This window comes from Furipterus horrens, unplaced genomic scaffold (assembly GCF_987537825.1).
Source record: "Furipterus horrens unplaced genomic scaffold, mFurHor1.1.pri manual_scaffold_6, whole genome shotgun sequence".
NCBI lineage: Eukaryota > Metazoa > Chordata > Mammalia > Chiroptera > Furipteridae > Furipterus > Furipterus horrens.
The window spans coordinates 66,277,238-66,283,874 of record NW_028327176.1 but is presented as its reverse complement, the minus strand read 5'-3'; the positions used below and the strand labels follow the sequence as shown (position 1 = coordinate 66,283,874).

General features: G+C 40.2%; 1 pseudogene; it reads right to left on the bottom strand.

The window, feature by feature from the left end:
* Positions 1-4,322: 4,322 nt before the first annotated feature.
* On the bottom strand, positions 4,323-4,944 carry LOC150006346 (ubiquitin-conjugating enzyme E2 E3 pseudogene; annotated as a pseudogene).
* Positions 4,945-6,637: the final 1,693 nt, after the last annotated feature.

Here is a 6,637-nt window from a genome sequence, read left to right as displayed (position 1 = left end):
TTTTTTGTTCTGGGGGAAATCCTACAGAGAGGCCTATGTGATAAAGAGCTCAAGTCTCTGACCAACAGCCATGGAGGAGCTGAGGCTTGTCAGCAGATGAATTTGGCAGTGGATCCTGCAGCCCCAGTGAGTCTTCAAATGGCTGCAACTCTGGCTAACAGTTCCCCTGCAATGTCCTGAGTGATGAGCCAGAACTGCCCAGGGAAGCCATTCCCAGAAACTGTGAGATAATAAATGTTTGTTGTTTTATGTTGCTAAGATTTGGAATAATTTGTTATCAGCAATGGATAAACTAATTCACTATAAAAAATGAGGAAACTGGAAAGATCGGGAGTGCCACGTGATTCCAAAAAAATTAGGAAAGAGCATATTTACTTGTGGAAGTAAAGAATATTTACATCATTATGAAACCTGCCATACTAGAACTGTGACTGGTATGTGTGAAAGATGAGTGATGACAATCTTCATGAACCAGGCCTATTCTACTTCTGCACATAGTCTACCTGGCCCTTCTAAGTCTTTGAGTTTTTCAAGTTTGCTGTAAAGCAGTGGTTTTGAAACTGTTTTTGACCTTGACAACCACCTCTTCCCCTGAAGAAGTATATGAAATACATTTCACACTGTGACCTGGTGCTTACAGGAGCATATACAAATGAAACAAAAATGTCGCCGGGACAATACTCTCTTACTCAGGTGATGCACTCTAACTGTATTTGTTCTATTCTGCTCCTTTCATTTTAAAAAGCTTTATATTTTGAAATAATTGTAGACTCACAAGAACTTGCAAAGAAAGTATACTCACGTCCCCTGTGTACTCAGTGGCTACAGTTTACATAACTATAATGCAGTATTTAAGGCAGGAAACTGACACTGGTGTAATCAATAAACCACTTCCAGATTTCACAGATTAGTATATGCATGTGTGTGTGCATGTATGTGTGGTTCTATGCAAATTTATCACATGCACAAAGTTGTGTAACCACCACAATCTAGATACAGACCTATCCCATCCCCACAAAGGCAGTTCCTCATACTATCCCTTCAGAGTCTCACCTACTACCACCTCACCCCTACCCAGAACCCCTGGCAACCACTATTCTGTTATCCATTTCTAAAATCTTGTCTGCAATTGGCTTTCCCCACTCAGCGTAATATCCTTGAGATCCATTCAAGTTGTTGAGTATAGCATTCATTTTTACTTCTGAGTATTTTATGGTGTGAATGTACCATTCATTGAAGGTCATTTTGATTGGTTTCTGGCTTTTATCTGTTAATATTGCTGCTGTGAATGTTTGTGAACATTTCTTGGGTAGAACACTCCTCTTTGTGTGGCATCAGCCCACACTTTGGACTTCCTCTTGCCCCACCCTGCTGAGGAGGAGGCTGCGTTGGCCAGGGTGTAGACTCAGAGGGTGTCAGTGACTGAGTTGTGTGGCTCTGGGGTTTAGGCTATTCTCCCCACTTTTCTGTGAATCTGACTGGCACTTTTCCCTCACAGAAGATCTACTAGCCCCACCCTCTGGGCTCCTGTGGCCCCACCACCTGAGTCCTAGTACCTCTATCCTGCCGAGGACAGAGCAGAATCCAGGACTGACTGAGTTGTGTGGCTTTGGGGTGGGGACCACACCCTCCACCTTTCCTGAAGCCTGACTGGCATGTCACCCTCACAGGAGATACACTAGCTCCATCCTCCCAATTCTTGGAAGCCACACCCAGCTGAGCTTCATCTCCTCCAGGCAGAATTTGGGATAAATTGAGTTGTGGGGCTCTAGGACAAGGGTCATTTTCCCCTCACACTCCTGACTGGAACTGAACCCTCCTTTTACAAAGCCAAAACTTGGTTTGTTTGGGCTTGATAAACTCTGCTGGCCTCACCCTGAGAAACTCCCTGAGATCCAGCCCCAACACAAAGCTGTGTGAGCATTCAGTGGGTTGCAGCTAGACTTGGTATACTTGGGGACATTTGCTGAGTGGCCTCATACCCAGCTCTGGTGTCAAGTTTGAACCTGTATCAATCTGGTAAACACTACTCACCCCTACTTCGTGACTCACTGAGAATCTACTTCATGCAACTCTTCCAGCGACTGAGCCTAAAAGGTAGCCAGCAGGCAAAGGCAGGTGGAGGCAGATCTCAGGGTGCCTTGGGACTTTTGCTGACCTGTCCCCGTGCCCAGGGCTGGTAAAAGCCAGCCTTGGTGCACAGCCTGGTCTTTCCTGCACACACCAGGCCCAGTAAAGGCAGCCAAAAACTGTAGATCATTTGTAGCTCCAAACACATTGCCCAGAGCCAGTCACAGGCAGTATTTGACATTGGTCTGAACAAGAGTCCCTTCCAAGAGGACCCCAGAACCAACACACCCAGTGGCCAGCTTCAGACAACATCAGAGCAGGATCCAATAAAATTAATATATGCGAAGGGAGATCTTGGCAGTCACCAGGCCCTGCTGAGGCAAGTTCTACTTTTTGTGGTCAGCACCCGCACAGCAGCTCTCATGCTGTATTCAAGGTTGAGCGTCACAGTCAGCCAGCTTGAGGGTCAGTCCCATGTACAAATGGGGCAATAGCAATGAAGACTTAATTACAACATGTGGGCTGACATAACTCACACAAAGGACATTCCTGAAGCACCCAGCTCAGGGGAGCAAAAAGACTGCACCACTGAACCCCACGGGACAACTATTAGGCCACCCCACCAAGATCGGGAGTCATAACAGATCTATAAAATATATAGAAACCAACACAGAGGCAGTCAAAATGGGGAGACAAACATGCCCCAAAGAAAGAACAAGAGAACTCTTCAGAAAGAGCTAAATGAAATGGAAGCAAGCAATTGATCAGATATAGAGTCAAAATAATGGTTATAAGGTTGCTCAACAGTATGAAAAAGGACCAGTCAGAAATGACAAGTACAAAATCTGAAATGAAGAATACACTGGAAGGAATAAACAGTAGGTTGGATGAAGCAGAGAACTGAATTAGTGATTTGGAAGACAAGGTAGAAAAAAACACCCAATCAGAACAGAAAAACAAAAAGAATTTTAAAAAAATGAGGACAGTTTAAGAGACCATGGGACAACATGAAGTATAAGAACATCTGTATCATAGGGGTTCCAGGAGGAGAAGAAAGAGCAAGGGATCAAGAAACTATTTAAGTAAACAATGACTAAAAAATTCCCTAACCTGGCAAATGAGAAACACACACAAGTTCAGGAAGTGCATAGAGTTCAAAACAAAATGAACCCAAAGAGGCCCGCACCAAGCCACATCATAATTAAAATGACAAAGATTAAAGACAGAAGCTTAAAAGTGGCAAGAGAAAGACATTAGTTATCTACAAGGGAGGATCCATAAGACTGTCAGCTGATTTCTGAATAGAAACATTTTAGGTCAGAAGGAATTGGCGTGAAATATTCAAAGTGATGAAAAGCAAGGACCTACAACCAAGGCTACTTAACCCAGCAAGTCTATCATTTAAAATTGAGGGAGAAATGAAGAGCTTCCCAAACCAAAAAAACCAAACAAACAAACAAACAACCAAACAAACAAACCCAAAAGAAAACAACAACAACAACGAAACAAAAGAAAACCTAAAGGAATCTGCTACTACCAAACCAGTATTACAAGAAATGTTAAAGGGTTTTATTTGAAAAGAAGAAGGAGGAGGAGGAGGAGGAGGGGGAAGAAGAGGGGGAGGAGGAGGGGGAGAAGTAAAAGAAGAACCAAGGAACATAGTTAAAAGAATAAAAAGGCAATAAACATATACTTATTAATAATTACTTTTTTTCTATGCCTTCAAGATCATGTTTATTGTGTTTGAAATGATACATCAGGTGCTCTCACAGCTACAAAGGTAAAAGGAAACCCTCTTATTACAAACTGACAAAGGTAAAATGTAAAACATTTTCACGACAGCATTAACCACATACTCAGAAATAGATCTGGGTTTGATACAAATGGCATAATTCCTAATTATTTATGACTACTTTTATAACTTCATACAGATAACGAATTAGGCTAAAACGCACTATAGTATTTGATAGACTTCAGGACCAGTATCCTTAGTACATCACAAAATACGTTTTGATATCCCAAAGAAGCAAGACTTGCAAGTAAGCATTTTAAACTTAACTAATCTACAGCTACAAAGTTCTACTCTTGACAGCACTTACCTTTTTGAGGAGTCTCCCAGTCTCCAAAGGATAAAAGCAGAGAGTAGAATCACTATAACATATACACAGAAGTCTGTATTGTAAACGCTATAAAGATTGCAGCACAGGGAGAAGATGTCTCTGCTTCTTTACACTGCATACAAATTATGTGAATCATGTTGTGTATCTCTTGGTCCTCTCTCTGGTTATTCTGCCATGTTCTGCTTTGTTGGTCAAATACTGAGTGGCTATGCTTCCAAGCAGAGGATCCGCGGGGTTGCAGTCTGTCAGAAGACAACAAATCGACAGCAAAACTTTTGAAATAGTCAAAGCAGGACTCCAGTTGTCTTTTAGGATGTCCAGACAGATGATTCCCTGGCTGTTGATGTTGCAATGATAGATTCTGGTGTGGAAAGTAACCTTTGATGGCTTAAATGGATAATCAGATGAAAATGTGATATCCAGAAAAAAAACACAACCTTCATATACAGAACCTGGTGGACCAAATATAATCCATCTCCATTCATAAATGTTATCTCCTTTAGGCCCAGCACTGCAGTTAGGAGGAGGATCAAGGGTTATTTCAGCTAGCTCCTTCTGAAGTCTTTCAATGCCAGGGTAACTTGGCAGCGATTTTGCTAGAGAGTTTGCTGTTTTTCTTTTGCTGGGTGGCAGAAGGTTTTCTTTCTTCTTGTTCTTCAGCCTCTGGAGTGGCTGAGTCTCGCTGGTCCGCACTGGAACTACCTCTGCTGGTGCTGGGGCTCTCATCATTGGATCTTTGCCTATCACTGGACATCTTGATGAAGTTATTGCTTGGAAAACTCGGCCACCTGCCCAGCCCACTCGTGTGTCACTACGGTGTCCAATAATCACTTTAAATGTAAATGGCTTAAATGCTCCAATCTAAAGACATAGGGTAGCTGAATGGATAAGGAAACAAGACCCATATATATGCTGTCTACAAGAGACCTGCCTCAGAACAAAAGATACACACAGACTAAATGTAAAGGGATGGAAAAAGAGATTTCACACAAATGGAAAGGGCTAAAAAGCTAAGGTAGCAATACTTATACCTGACAAAATAGACCTTAAAACCAAGACTAAAGTATGAGACAAAGAAGGACACTATGTAATGATAAAGGGAGCAATCCAACAAGAGGATATAACCTTGTAAACATTTATGCACCCAACATAGGAGTGCCTAAATATGTAAAACAAATCTTGATGGACATAAAGTGAGAGATTGACTGTAACACAGTCATAGTAGGAGATTTTAACACCCCATTGATATAAATGGATAGATCCTCCAGACAGAATATCTACAAGGAAATGGCAGCCTTAAATGACACACTAGATCAGATGGAGTTAATTGATATCATCAGAGCATTTCACTCCAAAGCAGCAAAATATACATTCTTTCCAAGTGCACATGAAACATTTTCTAGGATGGACCACATGTTAGGACACAAAACAAGTCTTAATAAAGATTGAAATTACATCAAGCATCTTTTTGGACCATAATTGTATGAAACTAGAAATCAATCATAAGAAGAAAAAAAAAAAAACCTTGAGAAACACACAAAGACATGGAGGCTAAATAACATGTTACTTAACAATGAATGGGTTAACAATAAGATCAAGGAGGAACTCAAAAGATACCCTGAAAGAAATGAAAATGAGAACACAGCAACCCAAAAATCTATGGGACACAATGAATTCAGTCCTAAAAAGGAAATTCATAGCATTCAGGCCTATCTCAAGAAAAAAGAAAAATTTCAAACAATCTAACTTTACACTTAAAGAACTAGAAAAAGAACAACAAATAAAGGCCAAAGTGAGTAGAAGAAAGAAAATAATAAAGATCAAAGCAGAAAAGGAAAACAAAACAAAACAAAATAGAGTCTAAAAAAAGTACAAAAGATCAATGAAATCAAGAGCTGGTTCTTTGAAAAGATAAACAAGATTGACAAACTTTTAACCAGGCTCATCAAGAAAAAAAGAGAGAGGACCCAAATAAATAAAATCAGAAATGAAAGACGAGAAATCACAACCAATTCCACAGAAAAACAAAAGATTGTAAGAAATTACTATGAACAACTATATGCCAAGAAATTTGACAACCTGGATGAAATGGACAAATTTCTGGAAACATAAAATCTTCCCAAACTGAATCAGGAAGAATCAGAGCATCTGGACAGACAGATCACAATGAGTGAAACTGAAGCAGTAATAAAAAAAATTCCCTACAAACAAAAGTCCTAGACTGGACAGCTTCACAGGTGAATTTTACCAAATATCCAAAGAAGAACTAACATGTATCCTTCTCAAATTATTCTAAAAAATTCAAGAGGAGGGATGCTAATTTAATGAGGCCAGCATTATCATAAATCCAAAAATCAGAAAAAGACATTACAAAAAAATAAAATTATAGGCCAATGTCCCTGATGAACATAGATGCTAAAATTCTAAACAAAATATTGGCAAAAATG